Source organism: Pituophis catenifer, unplaced genomic scaffold (genome assembly GCF_029215685.1).
Source record: "Pituophis catenifer annectens isolate HBS135680 unplaced genomic scaffold, rPitCat1.0.hap2 SCAF_8, whole genome shotgun sequence".
Classification (NCBI taxonomy): Eukaryota; Metazoa; Chordata; class Lepidosauria; order Squamata; family Colubridae; genus Pituophis; species Pituophis catenifer.
The window spans coordinates 62,625,019-62,645,945 of NW_027256888.1; positions in this window are offsets into that span (position 1 = coordinate 62,625,019).

Consider the following 20,927-nt stretch of genomic DNA (forward strand, 5'->3'; position numbering starts at 1 on the left):
GTAGTGGGTGTGGCTTGGTGGTAAGGTGACTGGGAGGGCGTGGCTTGTTGATCAGGTGGGCGTGGCCAAGTAAATGTCACTTCTTTGCCCTTACAAAGGGCAAAGGGCCCCTACACAACACAACACAACACAACACAACACAACACAACACAACACAACTGGCTCACCCACAATATAAAAGCAGCTGTGCTAGACCCAAAATAGCCCCTGCAACAAGCAGGAACCTCACACAGCCACAAAAAGCCCAAAAAACCAACTTTCACACTTTACACACACACAACACAACACAACACAACTGGTTCACCCACAATGTAAAAGCAGCTGTGCTAGACCCAAAATGGCCCCTGCAACAAGCAGGAACCTCACATAGCCACAAAAAGCCCAAAAAATCAACTTTCTCACTTTACACACACAAAACTCCACATACAGCTTTGTGATATTTTGTGTGTTTGTGCAGTTAGAGTGAAACACTGCAGAAACACACTAAATCTCAGAAAGCTGCACAAATATTATATTATTTTATTTTATTTTTATTTTTATATAAAAGCAGCTAAATTTAAAACTTCCTAAACTTTAAATGGCTAGGTCTAAAAAAAGAACAACTAAAAAACCCCTCAATTAACTATTTTTTTAAAGCTCCCAAAGGAGAAAAAAACTTACCCAAGAGAACAGGGGTCTCCAACCTTGGCAACTTTAAGACTTGTAGACTTCAACTCCCAGAATTCCTCAGCCAGCTTTGCTTTGCTGGCTGAAGAATTCTGGGAGTTGAAGTCCACAACTCCTTGCCTGCTTGATTGCAGGCAGGGAGATTCAGTTGCTTGCTGATGCAATGGATTACAGCAAGGCATTGCGACCAGCAGCTAAGGTAAGCAAGCTGAGGGGGGGAGGTTAGAGCCATTTAAAAGGAAAAAAGTTTTTTTCTTTTACATGGCTCTGGCGATCCAAAGCTGAATTGCCTGATTAGCAGGCAACTCAGTTGGGATCGTCAGAGCTTGGCTGGTCAGAGCCATTTAAAAGAGAAAAAAGGCTCTGTTGATCGCGGGGCTCAGCTGGCCAGGGGGGGCGGGGGCAGGGATTTTTGCTATCGGTTCTCCGAACTGCCCGCCGCCATCACTACCTACTCACCCGAGCTGGTCCGAACCGGGGGCATTTCACCCCTGCATATACCTCATATTTTATTTATATTTTTACAAAAGGAGAATACAGAACTTAAAATAAATAATGGATATTTACACAAGATACCCCAGGATTCTACTACAACTGAAGAATCTACTAGCATTCTTCAATATGTTCATTAATACAAGCAATGCTCATAATGTCTGATGATTTCACAAATAAGTGGGATTATTAACACCCCAGAACACAGACTCAAGATTCTAAAGGATCCTGCTAGATTGAGAATTAGACCCTAACCCCAAAAAATGTTGTTAACTGGTGTGGAATGTAAGACTCTGTACTTAGGCAGCAAAAACCAGATACCATGGTACAAGATAGGGAGTACCTGGGTAAGCGGTGTTGATTGAAATAATAATTTGGGTGTTTTAATAGATTACAGATTGAGCATGAGCCACCAATGTGAAGTGCCAAAACAGCCAATGCAGTTTTAGGCTGTATCAACACAGGAATAGTCTTAAGATCAAAATAAATGACAGTATTGCTCTCATTAAACCACAACTGCTGTACTATGTCCAGTTCTGGTTGTCACAACACAAAAAAGAGGCCACTGGAAAGAATCCAGAGAAGAACAACAAAATGCTTGTGAAGTGAAAATAATTACATATATGATTACCAAATTAACTTTATTTAGTTGTACTGAAGTTTAGCTTTAAATAAAAATTAGTTTTGTCCAGCTCCATGTAGATTCTGGTATCATGTCCTCAAAGGCCAGGTATGATATTGGGAAAGCCCAGGAAAACTTGAAATCTATGGTTTATGGCAATGTTGGCTAACCTTTTTGCCGTTGTGTGCCAAAAGCGGGGGGACCAGAGGGGGGTAGTGTACATGCATGCCCACACACATAATTCAATGCCCCCCGCACCCCACACATGCGCACATGACCCCCCCCCCGCGTTCTTCCAGCTTTTGGTACATGATGGCAAAAAGATTATCGGAGGGCCCGGTAGGCCCATTTTTCGCCCACTCCAGGCTCCAGAGGCTTTCTTGGAGCCTGGGGAGGGCAAAAATGGCCTCCCCCACCCCCCAGAGGCCCTCCGGAGACCCTCCAGAGGACAGAAATGGCCCATTTCCTGACTTCTGGTGGCCCCGGAACATGCGCGCTGGAGCTGAGCTAAGGCAACTCTCGGCTCCCCTAGGACTGTGTCCACGCTCAAAGAACACGCTTAAAGCTAAGCTGGTGTATCTTCTTTTAATCGTGGCAATCAGCGCTTACAGAAACCGGAATGCAAAGCTAGCAAAACAAAGACGCAGCTGTCACGCCCTTGCAAGCGAGTCCTTATATAGTTCCTTCCAGATTACATTCAGCTGGAAGGTCTCGTACTTCCTCATTTCCTTCGGACGTACTGGGATGCCGTCACTTTTCTAGAGTGTTCTCAGAGTAGTAAACTAATCCCACGCGACCCCATAAGGCACCCGTGCACATAAACGCCTACTCGGAAGCCTATTCCACCACCATCACCCATGTGGCTCAACCCCCCCCCTTCCAGCCGGGTATCCATGTTCTGCCGGTGCATGGACATGATGTCGAGTGCTTCTTGACGCTCGACAGGCGGCTCCCCCTACCAGGCGTCCGTCTAAGAGGAGGAGACAAAAAGAGATGATATTAATGGTCAGGTAAGGGATGTGGTTTCTGGGGGTTTGCTTTGTGGAACTTTCTCAGTAATCTAGGGGCGTTTATGTCTTTTACAGGTACCCAGGATGCTTCACTGTCAGGATACCCTGTCCAGCGGACTAAATAGTATAACTGGCCTCTACGTAGTTTGGAATCGATGATGTCTTGTATTTCATAGTGGGCACCGGTTACCGGGCCAGGAGGTGGTTTTGGTGTTGTAGTGGGTGCAGTGGCTGGTTTTAACAAGCTAGAGTGGAATACCGGATGGGTCTTTCCCAATAAGGGGGGTAGTTTTAGCATGAATGTTACGGGGTTAATTACTCTAATGATAGGAAATGGGCCTATATATTTGGGTCCTAGTTTTTTACTTGGTAATCGTAGCTTTAAGTATTTTGTTGACAAATAAACCAGGTCTCCGATCTGAAAAGATGGACATGTAGCCCTCCTTTTGTCTGCCTGGTGCTTGTATTCATCGGCTGCCCGTGTCAAAGCGGTTTTTACGTGAGGCCACACAGCATTCACGTTAGTAGCCCAGTCGTTGGGAGTCATAGGTTTTTGGAGGGAAAGGTCTAACTCCGGGATAGCAGGGAAGTCCCTCCCCATGACTACCCGGAACGGAGTAAATCCGGTACTCCGATGTACTGCGTTATTGTATGCCGTTTCAGCAAATAGAAGGTAATCAACCCAATCGTTTTGTTGGTAGGTAACGTAGGAGCGTAAGTATCGTTCTATCATGGCATTCGTGCGTTCAGCAACACCGTTCGTACTAGGGTGATAGGCTGAACTAAGGCCCTGGGTTGACCCTATATCACGGAGAAACCCTCTCCAGAATCGGGCGGTGAATTGTACCCCTCTGTCTGATATTATCCTCTTAGGCACTCCATGCAAACGGTAAATATGTTGTAGGAATAAACGTACCAGGCGTCGGGCAGAGGGTAAGCCTTTACATGGAATAAAGTGGGCTTGCTTTGAGAAAAGATCGACTACTGTCCAAATAACGGTATAACCTCTGCTACTGGGAAGGTCTACAATGAAATCCATGGCTATTTCCTCCCATGGTCTGTTTGGTTCAGCTACGGTTTGTAATAAGCCCAGTGGCTTCCCTGGTTGTGGCTTGGATACCGCGCATGTGTGGCATCCCCGGACGTATTGGTCAATGTCTTTCCTCATTTTAGGCCACCAGAATTGTCTACGCGTCAGATGTAGGGTTTTAAGGAACCCGAAGTGTCCGGCGGTTTTCCTATCATGGCACTGGAGTAACACTCGTTGTCTCAATGTTGCTGGAATATAGAGTTTATCTCCCCACCACGCTAGGCCATCATGGTGGGTTAGGGATGCTGCATTGTTTTGTGCCCATGCGTCCGTCCGAATGGCTTTCCGTAAAAGCGTGAGCCAATCCTCGGTCTGCGGGGCTGTCAATACATACGCTTTTAGGGGTGAGATTACTGCTTGTAAACCCTCATCTCGTTTACTGTGATATTGCGGCATCCGTGACAATGCATCCGCTAAAAACATTCCTCTAGCTGGCTTATACACGAGGGCAAAACGGAACCGCTGAAAATATTGTGCCCATCTCACCTGTTTTGGGGACATTTCCGAGGTGTTTGGAGGGCCTGTAGATTCTTGTGATCCGTCCAGACCTCGAACGGTATGGGATTACCCTCCAGTAGGTGCCGCCATGTCTGTAACGCCCATTTTACGGCATAGGCCTCTTTCTCCCACACTGCCCAGTTCCTTTCTGCGGTTGTAAATTTTCGGGAGGTGTATGCACAAGGCCTTAACATACTGTTCGCATCTTTCTGCATTAGAATAGCTCCTACTGCCACGTCACTAGCATCCGCTTGTATTACGAACGGTTGTGACGTGTTAGGGTGTATCAATACGGGTTCAGTGGCAAAAGCCCGTTTAAGATTTTCAAAGGCTTGTTGGCATTCAGATGACCATTGTAGTTTGTATCCCGGCCTAGGCTTTTTCCCAGGGGCCACCACACCTTTTGTTCGCAATAGCTCCGTTAATGGTAATGTTGTTGTTGCAAAGGACGGAATGAAATGTCGATAAAAGTTTGCAAAACCTAAAAAACTTTGCAGTTGTTTACGGGTTTGCGGAGCTTTCCACTCTAAGACCGCAGCTACTTTCTTCGGGTCCATCTGGATACCAGTACGACTAATTCGAAAACCTAGATAATCGATCTCCTCCCGGTGGAACTCACATTTTGAGAGTTTTACAAAAAGATGTGCGTCCAGCAACTTGGTCAGGACCTGTCTAACCAGCTGGACGTGTTCTTCCATTGTATCAGAGTAGATCAAAATGTCGTCCAGATAGACTAAGACGCCCCGATATAGGTGTTCATGTAAAATACCGTTTATAAGCTGCATAAACACCGCTGGTGCCCCTTGTAGACCGAAAGGCATCACCAGGAACTGGTAGCTGCCGAGGGGAGTGTTAAATGTGGTTTTCCACTCGTCTCCCTGACGTATCCGTACCCGATAATAGGCTTCGCGGAGGTCCAATTTTGTGAAGATTTTCCCTGACGCCAGGGTAGCCAACAAATCAGTTATCAGCGGCAGGGGGTACAACGGTTCTACGCAGACAGCATTCAATCCCCGATAGTCAACACATAAACGTAAGCCGCCATCCTTCTTACCTCGAAAGAGGATGGGTGCCGCTAAATGCGAACGACTGGGACGAATAAATCCCCGGGCCAGGTTTTTATCTATATACGTTCGCAATTCCTTCAGTTCCTGTGGTGTCATCGAGTACATACGGGGTTTTGGCAACCGGGCTCCGGGAAGTATTTCGATACCACAATCCGTATCCCGATGGGGGGGCAGGATGTCACATTCTTCCTCGCTAAATACTCGGGCGAGGTCATTATATGCTTGGGGGTATGTACCTTGTCTTGTTGTTTCTTGCTGGAGAGCCACCCTCTCTTTTGTACATGGCAGTCTGAGCCTACGATAACCCCCCTCCCACCATATGTGTGGTTCCCACCTGTCCAACCACGCGAGCCCAAGAATGATGGGTTCGATCATCTGGGTTACTACAATGAACCGGATCATTTCCTGATGGGCTCCTATTTGCAGGAATACGGGCTCTGTAACACTGGCGGTAGGTGTGCCTCCCAGGATGGACCCATCCATCTGCTCGAATTTAATGGGGGTACGAAGAGTCAGGATCCGAAGGCCCAAGCCCTCAGCTACCGACTGCCGCATAAGGCATCGAGTACAGCCTGTATCAATTAAGGCTTTTTGTTCACACTCCTTCTTAGTGATAGGATGTCTAAGGGTCACTGGTATCAGGAAGGGGTGTACAGGGTCACTTACCATAGGATCCTGCAACTCATCTCCGTTGTCGCTTTCTTCGGATGCGTCGGGGACACGAGCCGTCCCTGGCATGGTATTACTGGACCGGGTTGTCGGTTCTAACGAGGGCGTCTGTGTGGCCGCCCTAGAGCGTTCTGGTGTTCGTAGGGGTCGGTCACGTGGCGTGGTAGTCGGAACGGATGGCCGGGGAGTTGACAGTCGCGGGGCTGCGACGGGGCAGTCCGCAGCTCTATGACCCTCTTGGTTGCATCGAAAGCACCGGAACGGGCGTCTGTTCGCCTTGGTAGCGGTCGGCCCGAATGCCGGGGTTCCTCTAAACGCCCCGCGGTCACTGGATCTGCCACCTGGACCACGACGGGACTGGAACGGTGGTGTGTTCCGAGGCCTGAATTCTCGTAAACCAACGTCTAGGCTCACCGCTGCCTTGTACCATTCGGACAATCGTGGGCCTAGACCCCGGTATACACAGGCCTGTTTTATTTCTCTATCTAGCCCTGCCTGGAATTGGTGGATAAGTAATCGCTCTGGCCACGAATGGAGTTTTCCTGCCAGATTACGGAACTCCTTGACATAATCCTTGGCAGGGCGACCACGCTGTCGTAGGTTGACCAATTCACCTTCGATGACCTGGGTACGAGTTTCATCCTCGAACCTATTGCGTAATGCTTCAAGGAACAGGCCCAGATCCGTTAACTCGCGGGCGTATTCACTATGTAAATCGGCGACCCATTCAGCTGCCTCCCCCGTTAGCACTGCTGTGACCGCCACGACCATGGACCACTGCGAAGGATATAATCTGCCATAAAGGTCCATATGGCTTATTACCTGACTCAGGAACAGTGCCACCTTTCCTGCAGTTCCATCAAATGCAGCCTGCACAGGCGGTAATCCCCAGGGATGTTGCTGGAGGGGGGGTGCCCAGGGACCGTGGCCCCATGCCGGTAGCGGGTCTCTGTAACGCTGTTGCGGTGGCCTATCTCCTGTGCCGGGTAGCTGTCGAGGGGCGTCTCTCACGGGATCTACTCTCCTCTCTCTCCCGGGCTGTGTAGCGGCACCGGGAGTTGCGTGGCTGCCCTCACCCCCACCGTATGAATGTACAGCCTGTCTCCGCTCTCCACTCACCCAGCGTTGTTCACGCCCCTCCAACTTCAGCTTCGGGCTGGCAAGGCGGAATTTGCTGTCAGAACTCCCACCCGCCGTACCGCCTCCCGACCAGGAGGTGGCTCCCTCCATGCTGGGCGCCCATGGCTGCCAGGAGTGCGCGTCGCGAAAGCTCGCCTCGCCAAAACGGTCGCGTAGGATCTCTAGGGTGGAAGGCCCCAGGCCAGTGGAGTGGCTCCATTCCCCTTCCTCGTCTTCCAGCCATCGCCGTTCCCTCCAATCCTGGAACTGGGAACCGGCATAGGGCGGGGTTTGAAGACGCATCCCACCTGTCTCTGGGCCGGGCGTCTCCCGGGCGTTGCGTTCGCGTTCCTTTCGTTCACTAGGGGCGCCGTCGACCCCGGGCTCATGCTGTTTCGGCCGCACCACCGGCGGGCTGGCCGCCCCATCCATCCCGGCGTCAACCTCCTTCTCCGCTTCGCCCACGGTCTCCGCTGTATCCTCCGGCAGCACGTCGGCCGCTACGCCCTCTGCCATCCCGTTCCTTCCTTCACGGGGGGGGGGCGGCTCCAAAACAGCTTGTGAAAAGGGAGAGCTGCGTCTTCCTCTCGGCTCCCCTAGGACTGTGTCCACGCTCAAAGAACACGCTTAAAGCTAAGCTGGTGTATCTTCATTTAATCGTGGCAATCAGTGCTTACAGAAACCGGAATGCAAAGCTAGCAAAACAAAGACGCAGCTGTCACGCCCTTGCAAGCGAGTCCTTATATAGTTCCTTCCAGATTACATTCAGCTGGAAGGTCTCGTACTTCCTCATTTCCTTCGGACGTACTGGGATGCCGTCACTTTTCTAGAGTGTTCTCAGAGTAGTAAGCTAATCCCACGCGACCCCATAAGGCACCCGTGCACATAAATGCCTACTCGGAAGCCTATTCCACCACCATCACCCATGTGGCTCAACCCCCCCCCCTTCCAGCCGGGTATCCATGTTCTGCCGGTGCATGGACATGATGTCGAGTGCTTCTTGACGCTCGACAGCAACGCTCGCATGCCCACAGATATGGCTCCAGGTGCCACCATCACGGGTTTATGGCAATACTCCATCAGCAATAGCTTTGTAGCTTCTATGATAAAGTTCTACCCCATCAGACTTAGTGAAAGGGAAAGAAACCTGGAAAAGTCAGACTTTTGGAAGGACACTCAACAACATGGACACTCAACAAACACCTCTCAGCTACATTATAATCACAATATGCACTGGAACTTCTTTGTATTTAGACTCAATGAGAATTTCATTAGATTTGCTGCTCCTTTTCAATAGAAATGTGATAGATTTCTTTTTCAGTACAATACAGGATATAAGGAAATATCTTTGCAATTTGCTCTTGCTCTTTAATGTTATGGTCCAGCTATATGTTTTCATATGCTTCCAAGCTCTGCAACACACAAATAGTATATAATACTTAACATGGCAATTCTCAGCCAATTTATGTACAAATAAGCTACACTGAACATACGTCTGCTTCAATAGGCATAGGATTACTCAGAACTCAGAAGTGGGAGATTCTTGGCTCAATCTCGTCTTAGCCCTGGCTTTAGACCAGGTGCTGTATTGTTGCTTCAGTCCCAAAAGTTAACTACAGTATTGAGATCATAATAGCAGCCTAGTAGAAATGATTTTTGGAAGACTTATTGAGGTAATGTATTCAAAGCAAAATATTTCTTAAGACTGAAAAAGAACAATGTTAATGCTACATTAACAACTATTTTTCACTTGGCCTAACATGCAATTAAATACATAGATTAATGCTAGAACCTCATGCCTGTTTACCTCAGAGCAAAGTCTAAACATCTGGCTAATTGTGCAGCGAATTATAATAATATAAATGTATATGCGCCTGATTCCTGGTTAGTTTACAAATTAATAAAAAATATTTAAAACAAGGAGACAAATAATAATAATAATAAAGAAGGTAGAGAAAACATACCTGGATGGGAACAAGAAGAAAGAAGGAAAGAGACATCAGTCATCTTCATCAAAGGCCTGGGTGAAGATCTAAGTTTTCAGGGCCTTTCAAAACATCAGAAGGTCGGGGCATTTGAATTTTGGGGCAAATCTTGTTCCAGAGGGCAGGCACTACTACAGAGAAGACATATTTCTGGGGTCTCAATAAAAGACATTGTTTAATTGAAGGAACCTGGAATGTGCAACTTGGTTGAAACTCAGAAGGCGAAATCAAGGAACATATAAGGAGGCAAGAAAAGACTTTTACACATTTCTGCCTAAATGTATACAGTAGATGGAGTGCCAGGTAGACATCTTGCCTGCTGTTACCTCACATTACAGGACTTACTGTGTTTATACTTGATAGCATGAAGACAGCTGTTCTTGGGTCTGTTTGAATGCAAGAAGCAGACTTCTATACTGTGGTTTCAGACCAGAGGTGGGTTTCAGCAGGTTCTGACCAGTTCTGGAGAACCGGTAGTGGATATCTTGAGTAGTTCAGAGAACTGGTAAATACCACCTCTGACTGGTTCCATCCCCATCTATTCTCTGCCTTCCGAGTCCCACTCAACTTTGAGCCTGGTGAGATTCGATTTGCCAAACTGCTGGCAGCCGGTTATCAGCAGAAGTAGCCTGCAGTACTGCACTCTAACCACTGCGCCACCATGGCTCTTATTGTAGCTTCCACTCAGTGATGGGTTGCCCCCAGTTCACACCGGTTCTATAGAACTGGTAGTAAAACCGGCGGGAGGCTCCGCCCACTGACCCTGACATCATCAAAATGCTTCTGCGCTTGTGCGCAGCCCCGCTACAAACCGGTAGTAAAGGTAAGTAGAACCCACTCCTGGTGGGAATGGAGATTTTACAGTATTCTTCCCCTGCTACACCCACCAAACCACGCCCACCAAGCCATGCCACACCCACAGAACTGGTAGTAAACATTTTTGAAACCCACCACTGTTTCAGACCCCCTTTGCCTGAGGTAACAAATGTGAGTGGGCAGTTATTATTCACATTGACCTTAATAAAGGCAGAGATCCATTCAGACCTTGTCATTTAGTACCAGTACGTCAGAAACTGATCAGAAAAGGAACACCCACAAGGAGGACATCAGGAGTGGGTCAATAACATGATTACACACATTAGTACCTTCATGTATCCAAGGGAGAACTTGATCATGTTTAGAATTCCAGGCTAAATAGGAAGACTTTTCGGCCTAGAGTCAGGACTGGTGAACTTTAAATATGTACTTTTGATAGGTACTCCACATATTAACTTGTTAGATTCCTAGTAGTTCTTGACAAGATTATACTATACTGTATGATTTATATTCACTGTAAAATACTATGATGGGAGATAATTATTTGGGGATCATATTGCTGACTTCACAGATACATTTTCTTAAATTTCAGTGATGTATATACTACAGAAGATTTTCTTGGGTTTATTTGATATTTCTTTCTTTTTAAAATAACACACTACTTAAAAATTCTCCTAGTTATTGGAAGGGGAAAAGGAATTGGAGAGAGGAAGTATCAGTACTTGAGGCAAATCTTTGGCAAGCTCCCAGTCAGAAACGGATTTTCATTCTGCAGCGGATTGGAAAAAGATAATTCTGACTGGAATTGCCCAGGAGTTGAACTTTTCAGCATTATGCAAACAGACTGTATTCCTGTAGCTGCAATTTCACTGAAATTGCAAGTGATATTGAGAACCAGTTGCCCATAAAGTACAAGATAGTGGAATCACCATCTGAGGCAGGGGTGGGTTCTAATTTTTTTTACTACCGGTTCTGTGGGTGTGGCTTATTTTGTGGGTATGGCTTGATGGTCATGTGACATTTTTTTAGGATTTAGCAGAGGTACTGGTCTACCAGGCTTTTAACTGCTTGCAGAGCTGTACCGGTCTACCCATTTATTTTTGCAGGCACTGGTCTACTCATATATTTTTGCAGGCATTGGTCTACTCATTTGTTTTTGGAGGCACCGGTCTACCACCAAACTGCCTTTTATCACTGATCAGCTGTAGGGTGGCCCTTTGAAGCCCCGCGGCAAGAGTTTAAACAGTTTTTCCTTATAGCCCATCAGGTGGGACTCAGGAGGCAGCAATAGATTGGGGGTGGGGCCAAATAAAAGGTAAGAATAACGCAGGGGGGGGGGGGCGGCAGAACCGGTTCGGTGACATCATATTGTCACTGCTACCAGCTTGGTGGAACCGGGCGGAACCGGGAGGAACCCACCACTGATCTGAGGTTTATTTAAGACTACATGTTTCAAAACCTTAAAGGTTTACATTTTGATGAATTGTTCCCATATTTACAGATGAATAAACTAAGGATGCTTGATGGACAAATCTTTCCATAGTTTTAAACTGAACTAAATGTTTTTGCTCTGTTCACTATACAGATAGTCCTTGACTTACAACAGTTCATTTAGTGACTGTTCGAAGTTACAACGGCACTGAAAAAGTGACTTGTGACTCTTTTTCACACTTACGACCACTGTGGCATCCTCATGGTCACAGATCGAAATTCAAACGCTTGGCAACTGGCTCATATTTATGACGGTTGCAGTGCCGCAGGGTATGTGATCCCCTTTTGCGACTTTCTGACAAAGTCAATGGGAATGCCAGATTCATTTAACAACCATGTTAGTCATTTAACAATTGCAGTGATTCACTTAACAAATGTGGTAAAAAAAGTTGCAATATGGGACAAATCTCACTTAATAAATTTTTTATTTAGCAACATAAATTCTGGGCTCAATTGTGGTCATAAGTCGAGGACTACTGTACTTAGACGGCTATTATTCTTTCTTAGCTTTCTGTCCATCCCAGGACATTTCTAAATTTAATTTATTAGACTGAAGTACAAGAGCTAAATTCAGATAGAGTCACCAACTGAATTATCTACATATACCAGTTTCTCTTCCCAAAATGTTTTTCCTTGTCAAGGAAGGGGTGATAAGTGCTGGTTTGCCAGTTTCTTGCAGATTTCATTAGTTTGAAGTCCTAGAAGGTAAAAAAAAAAAAAAGGTTTTGTATGTAAATATCAGTGTTCTCCTTATCGTCTGATCTTTTTTTCCAGGAAATTTTGTAAGTATGAGGAAGTTCTCCATAGCTATGATGAATCAAATTACAACATACAAAAGTATCTGTGCATAAAACCTGGAGTGAAAAAGTAAACTAGGCAAAAGTAAGACGAAAATGTTGCAGAAGGGAAATTCAATTCCCACTGCCAGCTGCTTAAGTTGGCTGCTTATGATTAGCATCTTATTCAAACCTGAGATGAATAACCTGAACTACAACAACAGTATATGCAGTTCCCCAAGCCTCGTGTGCAGTCCTTGGATGACCTGCAAAACTATTCACAAAAATTGTAATTTAGTGAATTCTTCTGAACAGAAAAGAATGATGTAAACTATATTTTATTAATTTAGTTTACAGTAAAAGCTTAGAGTACATGAAATGAAAGTCATAGCTCTACCTACATATCACTCATAGCTTTTAACCTGTAAAAAGTTAGTTCCTTTTTAAAGATACAGAATAGTTTTGCAAATGACTTATATACTTAGTTCAATATCTAAACTTTCGGGTGGATTGAAAAATCAGAGTTTCCTACTTTTGACACTTTTCAAGGTAAGTTTATAGTTTCACTTGAGATAACTCTTACTGAACTTATCAAACATAAGTCCCCTTCATTTGAATCTAGAGAATATTGACAGTCAGGGGTGGGCTTCAAAATTTTTAGCAAGGCGTTCTCTGCACAGTTGCTGGGTGGGCGTGGTCATAGTGAGTGTGGCCTAGTCGGCCTCCTGCACCACGGTGGGGTAAGGGGATATTTGGCCTTCCCGGGCTCTGGAGGCTTTCTTTGAGCCTCCGGGAGGGTGAAAACAGCCTCCCCAGGCTCTGGAGGCCCTCTGGACCGCCTTCCCGAACTTCCGGTAGGCCCGTTTTTGCTCCCCGAGCCTCCACGCGTGCCTTGCGCTTACCTGCGTCCAAAACGGACCATGTGGGGACTCCTAGGAAAAGCGGGGTGGGCGGGGCCAGCCAGGAGTAGGATTTGGGGGTTCTCCGAACTGCACAGAATCTTAGCTAGAATCTGCCATGGTAGAGCAGTACCTGAGGTGCTACGTGAACTATCAGCAGTCCAATTGGGCGGACCTCCTGTCTTTCGCTGAACCCGTGAACCCCCAGCAGCCCACCCCTCTTGACAGGGTTTCGTTCTCTAAAGATCCATGGAATTTCCTTTGAATAACTTACTAGAAACAAGCAGGACCTACAAGGGAAACTTTCAGACTACTGACAGTTAGAATCATGGCACACACAAGAGAGTTTCTCCAGTGCAGTCCTGCTGTGTGTCTTTTATCTATACCAGCCAAAACGAAACAAAATTATGAGGGGGAAGAGGAACTACAATCTGCTGGTGGATGTGAAGACCTTAATGGAAGCCAACGTCAGTGGAATGTAAGAAAATTATATTCTAACTGTTATGCTGAACTGCTTCTATAACTTTGCTTACACAGAAAACAAATCAGTTACTTCTCAAGGCAAGCTTCAAGGCATAATTGTATACTGCTTACTGTGCAAAACAAGGGTCTGTAGCAGCTGAGTTAGCAGCAGGAATTATTTTAGTGCCTCATTCAATTTGGCTGTGTTTTATGGAACAAAAAGAGGGCTAAAACCACAGCTGGGAGGAGCATATAGTGGCTGATCTTTGATCCTAGAAATTGCACGTGCCTCAAGTTATCTGGCAGCATATAGTTGCTGAACGACAACCTGCGTTCTTCTCAAGGAAGCAACAAGTGTTAATTCTGAGGGACTGCTGGAGTAACCAGAGCCAGGGCAAGGTGAGTAAGGAATAAGTGTTGTTCTCTCCTGCCCATTACGATGGGAAATAGAAGCAGAAAGTATTATGAAAGTGATGGAGAGACTAGACAACATAGATGTTTGTGAATGAATGGAGAGAGCTGAATGTAATTACTGTGTGGCAGAACAGAGAAAGCATTCTTACCGTCTTCCCATTGTAAATAATATTTGGCCCTGGAAAGTTCCTGTTTGCTATCCTTTTTCCTAGGAGATGGCTGAATGATTAGAGTCGATTGTGCGTGGATTTCCAAACCTACTTTAGCTGTTCATTAGAATAGAGTAGAGTAGAGTAGAGTAGAGTAGAGTAGAGTAGAGTAGAGTAGAGTAGAGTAGAGTAGAGTAGAGTAGAGTAGAATTTGGGCCTGGTGGCTCAGCAGACTAAAAGCATTGTGATTAACACCAGCTGTCTGCAATTACTGTAAGTTCAAATCTCACCAGGCTCAAGGTTGACTCAGCCTTCCATCCTCTCTAAGGTAGGTAAAATGAGGACCCAGTTTGTGGGGGCAATAAGCTGACTTTGTATAAATATACAAAAGTATGAAGGCTATTGCTTAACACATTGTAAGCCGCCCTGAGTCTCCGGAGAAGGGCGGCATATAAATCAAATTTAAAAAAAAATAGAATAGAATAGAATAGAATAGAATAGAATAGAATAGAATAGAATAGAATAGAATAGAATAGAATAGAATTCTTTATTGGCCAAGTGTGATTGGACACATAAGGAATTTGTCAGTGTACATAAAAAGAGAAGATACATTCGTCAAGAATCATAAGGTACAACACATAATGATAGTCATAGGGTACAAATAAGCAATCAAATCATACTAGGAAACAATATCAATATAAATCATAAGGATACAAGCAACAAAGCTATAGTCATGCAGTCGTAAGTGGGAGGAGATGGGTGATAGAAACGATGAGAAGATTAATAGTAGTAGTAATGCAGACAGTGAATAGTTTGACAGTGTTGAGGGAATTATTTGTTTAGCAGAGTGATGACATTTGGGAAAAAACTGTTCTTGTGTAGTTGTTCTGGTGTGCAGTGCTCTATAGCGTTGTTTTGAGGGTAGGAATTGAAACAATTTATGTCCAGGATGCGAGGGGTCTGTAAATATTTTCACAGCCCTCTTTTTGACTCGTGCAGTATACAGGTCCTCAATGGAAGGCAGGTTGGTAGTAATTGTTTTTTCTGCAGTTTCAATTATCCTCTGAAGTCTGTGTCTGTCTTGTTGGGTTGCAGAACTAAACCAGATAATTATAAATGTAAGATGTTGTACCATTATCTCCCCCAACCCACAGACACTCAGTGGTCACTAAACATCTTTTTCTTGGGCAAAATCAGAAGAGGTGCACAGATGTCTAAACTGATGTAGGATCATGAGTTGAAGATGAAGTGAAGTGAGCAGTGGCTCTTGAAAGCTTATGCATTTCTATAATAAAATATGTTACTCTGGAAAGGTGCTTCCAGACTCCTCCTGATTTTTGAATACTGTTGGTTAACATCTATAATTTGTTATTTATTTAGCATATGATGAGAACATGACAAAGTAAACATATACACAGGCTATGTAATTATAAATAAAACTTCTGTGGGGGTATTTCTATGGAGGCATTTCTACAATACTTGGAGGCCAGAAACTGTACTAGGAAAAAAAGTCAGCCTTAACGAGATTGTCTTGAGAAGCAGCATTTTTAATTGTCTGTAATGTTTATTGGGTTGAAACAGAGCTTTTTGGGTAAAAGATCAAAAGACTCTAGGAGAGTTTTAGAATGCTGACATTCGATGTGTAGATTGTGCCCGTGTGTAGTTATTGCCAGGATCTCTCATGTGGATAAATAAAACATTATAGATATGTTGGGCAATTTTAAAGATCTGCTTTGGCATACCTGGAAGTTAAAAATAACTCCGTAAACTCACGCTCTAATAATATATATCATTTACTCAGGAAGTTGATAAAGGCAACTGCCCGATGATCCCACTGTTTTCCTGGCAGATTCTTTCATATTTCGTTTTCAGATATTGACATTTCAAAGCCAGAGCCAAACTCCAGCAAACTATTGTTTACCATCTGCAAAACCCAAGCTGTGCCCCATCCCCTCTGCAGCCCATGACTGCATTTCACTTTTTTTTTTTCAAATAAGGTTAATGCTTAGCTACATATTGCTTTAGTTAGCAGTAACAACCATAATTAAAATGTCTCTAATTCCTTTTCCTTAAAAAAGACAAAGCGACCCGAAGAGATTTTTGCACTGGGTGCTGCTCCGGTTTTGTTTTCCCTTGAGTGACAAACTCAAATGCCTTTCTCATCTTTGAACAGACTAGAAAAGAATCTAGTAGTGATAGAACAAATGAAATCTTCATCCTAAGGATTATTGTGTTTACTTGTGTTTTCAATTCTTCTGTTGCATTTTCTAAACTGCAGCAATCCCAAGTGACTCCTGGCAGTTCATATCAATAAAATCAGACAGGTAAAACAGATAAAGGATGAAAACAAAGATCAGTTATTAAAAAAGCAATACAATAAGAGCCTTGGTGGCGCAGCAGACTAAAGTGCTGTTAAATAGCACCAGCTGCCTGCAATTACTGCAAGTTCGAATGTCACCAGGCTCAAGATTGACTCAGCCTTCCATCCTTTCGAGGTAGGTAAAATGAGGACCTGGATTGTGGGGGCAATAAGCTGACTTTGTATATAAAAAAAGAACACCACTTAGGAGCCCGAAAGCCCTACTAAGCAGGTATATACAAAAGTATGAAGGCTATTGCTTAACGCATTGTAAGCCGCCCTGAGACTCCGGAGAAGGGCGGCATATAAATCGAACCAATAAATAAATAAATAAATAAATAGGAATAAGGGTGATCAACATCACCATTATTAATAAGGGACTGATGATGTAATGGCTACCAACCCTATTGGTAATATACAATATGTATTTCAAGCAAGCAAGCAAAGACAAAAATGAAACAATGCTTTTATTTAAATCTGAATTTATGAAAAGCTGTAGTTATTCCCTGACAAAAAAGGTTATTTTAGATCTGAAAAAGGTGCAAAAACCAATCATTAGAATTATCAGGGACTGAAGCATTTTTCTATCAGAAAAAAAGATGAAAATACTCTGGGCTTTCAAAATGCAAACTATAAAGTAATGTAGGCATAGGAAGCTGGGGAAGTTTTATATAATCACGGATGATGAGACAGAAGATAGAAACATTTCTTCTTTGTAAATTTGAAATTAAGATTCTATACACTTCCCTCCCCCACCCTGAACAAATTTTTTATAATGACAACACTTTACATTGGCAAGTATGTTGAAAGCTTCTGGAGGATAAACCAGCAAAGTGGAGATGCGGGAAACTCTCAGATCTATAGTATATGTTTATGTATTCATTAGAATACAGAGAAGAGAGAGTGGCTGGGAATTTAGAATCCAAGACCAATGATATTCCATTTTTATGGATGGGATCATGCTATCCTGGACAGAAATGTCATTAAATTCAGGGTGCCCTTGGACTCACACCTTCTGCTTGATGAGTAGGCTACTTCTGTGACTAGGTGGCACTTTGCACAATTCCATCTTGTGCACTAGTCATGACTACTGCTAAATCAGGAGTTACTGTTTGTAGTATCTCATGCTCATCTTAAACCTTTCCAATGGACAATTATAATTTGTTCTGTGCAGGACTGCCCTAGAAGATCACCCAAAAGCTACACCTCATCCAGAATTCTGTGACTGAAGTAATTAAACCATTCAGGGTCGTCTTATTGGGGAGATGGGCAGCATATAAATTTAATAAAGTAAATAAAGGGTATTTGCTTATGTAGTACTGCAAGAGATATGATTTCCATTTGGCTTCCAACTGTTTGAAACCTGAGGCATCTGGGATCTTGTCCCATTGTTTTCTCGCCTTCTAACAAGCTAGGGAGCGTACCCTTCAAGCAACATCCTTGATGGTTTGCTGTCATTGGGGACCATGAGAGTGTGCCTTTTCTGTTACCGCCTCTCTCCTTTGAAACAGTGGGCCATCCAAGATTAGGCCAACATCAGTAGTGTGAAAGTCTACGGAGATTCTCAGTCATCCAGGTCCTGGTTTTCCAGGAAAAACAAAGACCAGATGCCTTTTGAAAAAGCACCTTTGCAACAACCAGTAGTGTGAGCATTCAAGAAACCAACCAGGATTCTGGTGTTCCAGAAGGCCTGCAGCAATAAGTAACTATTGCTGCTAAAATTATTTCCTTGAGATTAAGGAAATATGACTAAGAACCATTGTTATGGGGTGATTTTCTTTCTTTCTTTCTCTCTCTTTTCTTTCTTTCTTTCTTTCTTTTTTCTTTCTCTTTTTTCTTTTAATTATTTATTTTGCAGAAGAAATATATTTGTAAGATTCTCTTGAGAACTGACAGGTATATAAATCTCAGTAACAATTTAATAAACAATTAAAAATTATTAATAATCCACATAACCTTCAAAGATATACTGTACTATGCGAATTATCTGTCCATATATTTTGAATGTGTGAAAGAAGCTACAGTAAGTCCTTACTCTTTAAAAACAAGAAGAAGGTAGTTTACTCAGGAGCTTCTAGACACAGTAGCTAATTGGAACTCTGAGAAGCTCTGTGTTTGAGGGATGGGTATCTCTACATACCAAACGATAAAAGAAAGAAGAGAAAAATATTGTTACTGATATGCTTGTTTCTGAGCTTTCTGGAGGCATCAACAATGGAAAAAGATGCTAGGCTAGGTTGATATTAATATTGTTCTATTCTTCTGTACAAGCTCTACTTATTAACACTTTTTCCTAGCAACCTAAAGCTTGGATATACTTGATATATAAAGTAAGATTGATCCAATCATGCTCAAGTATGGCTTCTCTTAATCCAAAATGAAGTTTGGGGAGAGGAAAATTCTGTACAATAACTTCAGTATACATTCTCAAAATAAATTGTGCTACGACATAATTCATTTAGTTTTGGCTTACCACGATATCTTAATCCACTCAAAATTTGTATGGATTTGTGTAGATGGACCCAATATTTTTATGGTTTATTGGATTGTGGGGAAGAATTTTGATATTTGATTTTGAACCATGTTAAACCTACTGTAGTACTTGAATTACAGTTTTGAGTATTTCTTACCACATAATGAAGCTGCTTTTCAGGCATTGTGGTCAGAGAAGACTGCCACAATAAGGGATTTGGGCATGGATATCAGCAGAAGAGAAGGGGGCAAGGAGAACCAGTGATATGTTTGTCTTTGCACAAATTATGTAATTATAACCACTTTTTGTGCAACATTTTTTTGATGGACATAATGCTATTGTGGACCGATCTGATCAGATTCTAATGATCTCTTTAGACCTGTAGCCAAATGTTGCTCACCCTTGATGTAGCATTAGATGTGAACCAGATTATTACGACTTTCACAGAAACAAATAAACAAAACCATGGATTATTGTGATACGTGAACCAAGCAAAGTTTATTTAGCTGGGTCATCTTTGGTTTAAAGAGAGAGAAAATCTGAGCTGCTTATAACTAGAAAAACATTCCCTTTCTAGTGAAAAACAGAAGAGCGTTGTTATCAAACAGAAGGTGATCTTAGTCCAGCTCAATAGGAAATAGAATTGCTCAATAATAGTCTTATTCTTTATATGCCAGATTTAATTTTCAGTTTCTGGGACGGTTAAGAAAGAGATACAGTATGTCTGAAGTTCAAATAGGTGTGCCAATTGATATAGAATAAATGGAATAATGGCCTGATTTGGGAATTATTTTTTTCTTTATTACTGGCAGTGCTGAATTTCACATTAATAATAATACTGATCACCACCAGCACAACAACAGAGTTAATGGATTTATATTTACACTTGTAATAGAACTACATTTACAGGAAAGTAAGCAGTGGGGGTACCCCAAAGTTTTGTTTTAGGCCCAGTATTCTTCAACATCTTCATAAACAATTTAGATGAGGGAATAGAAGGGGAACTCATTAAACTGGCAGGAATAGCCAATACTCCAGAAGACAGGCTTAAGATCCAGATGGATCTCAACAGACTTGAATGCTGGGCCTTATGTAACAAAATGAAATTCAATGTAGAAGGGAAGATTTTGCACTTAAGCAAGAAAAAAACAAATGTACAAGTACAGATTAGGTGAAACCTGGCTCAATAGCAGTAACTATTGCTACTAAGAGCCTTAGTGGCGCAGCAGACTAAAGTGCTGTTAAATAGCACCAGCTGCCTGCAATTACTGCAAATTCGAATCTCACCAGGCTCAAGGTTGACTCAGCCTTCCATCCTTTCGAGGTAGGTAAAATGAGGACCCGGATTGTGGGGCCAAAAGCTGACTTTGTATAAAAAAGAACACCGCTTAGGGGGACCCGAAAGCCCTACCAAGCAGGTATATACAGAAGTATGAAGGCTATTGCTTAACGCATTGTAAGCCGCCCTGAGTCTCCGAGAAGGGCGGCATATAAGTCGAACCAATAAAATAAATAAATAAACAATAAATAAAATAACTGAGAGAGGGAACTTGGAAGTCCTAGTGGACAATCACTTAAATATGAGCCAGCCGCGTACGGCAGCAGCCCAAAAAGCCAATGCAATCCTTGGTTGCATTAACAGAGGGATAGAATAAAAATAATAATAATAAATATTGCCCTCCTGGTTGGGCAAACAATTCGGAGATCATGGCAGCTGTAGTCCAACGTGCCCTTTATGGGCAACCAGATAGATACAGATTAACAGAGTTGGAAGGGGCCTTGTAGGATTGGGGTTAAGACGGCTTTCTGACACTTTCTCTGCCCTTGGTCTTTTCCCTCTCCTGTCACAGGAAGAGCTGCGTGGGCTTGT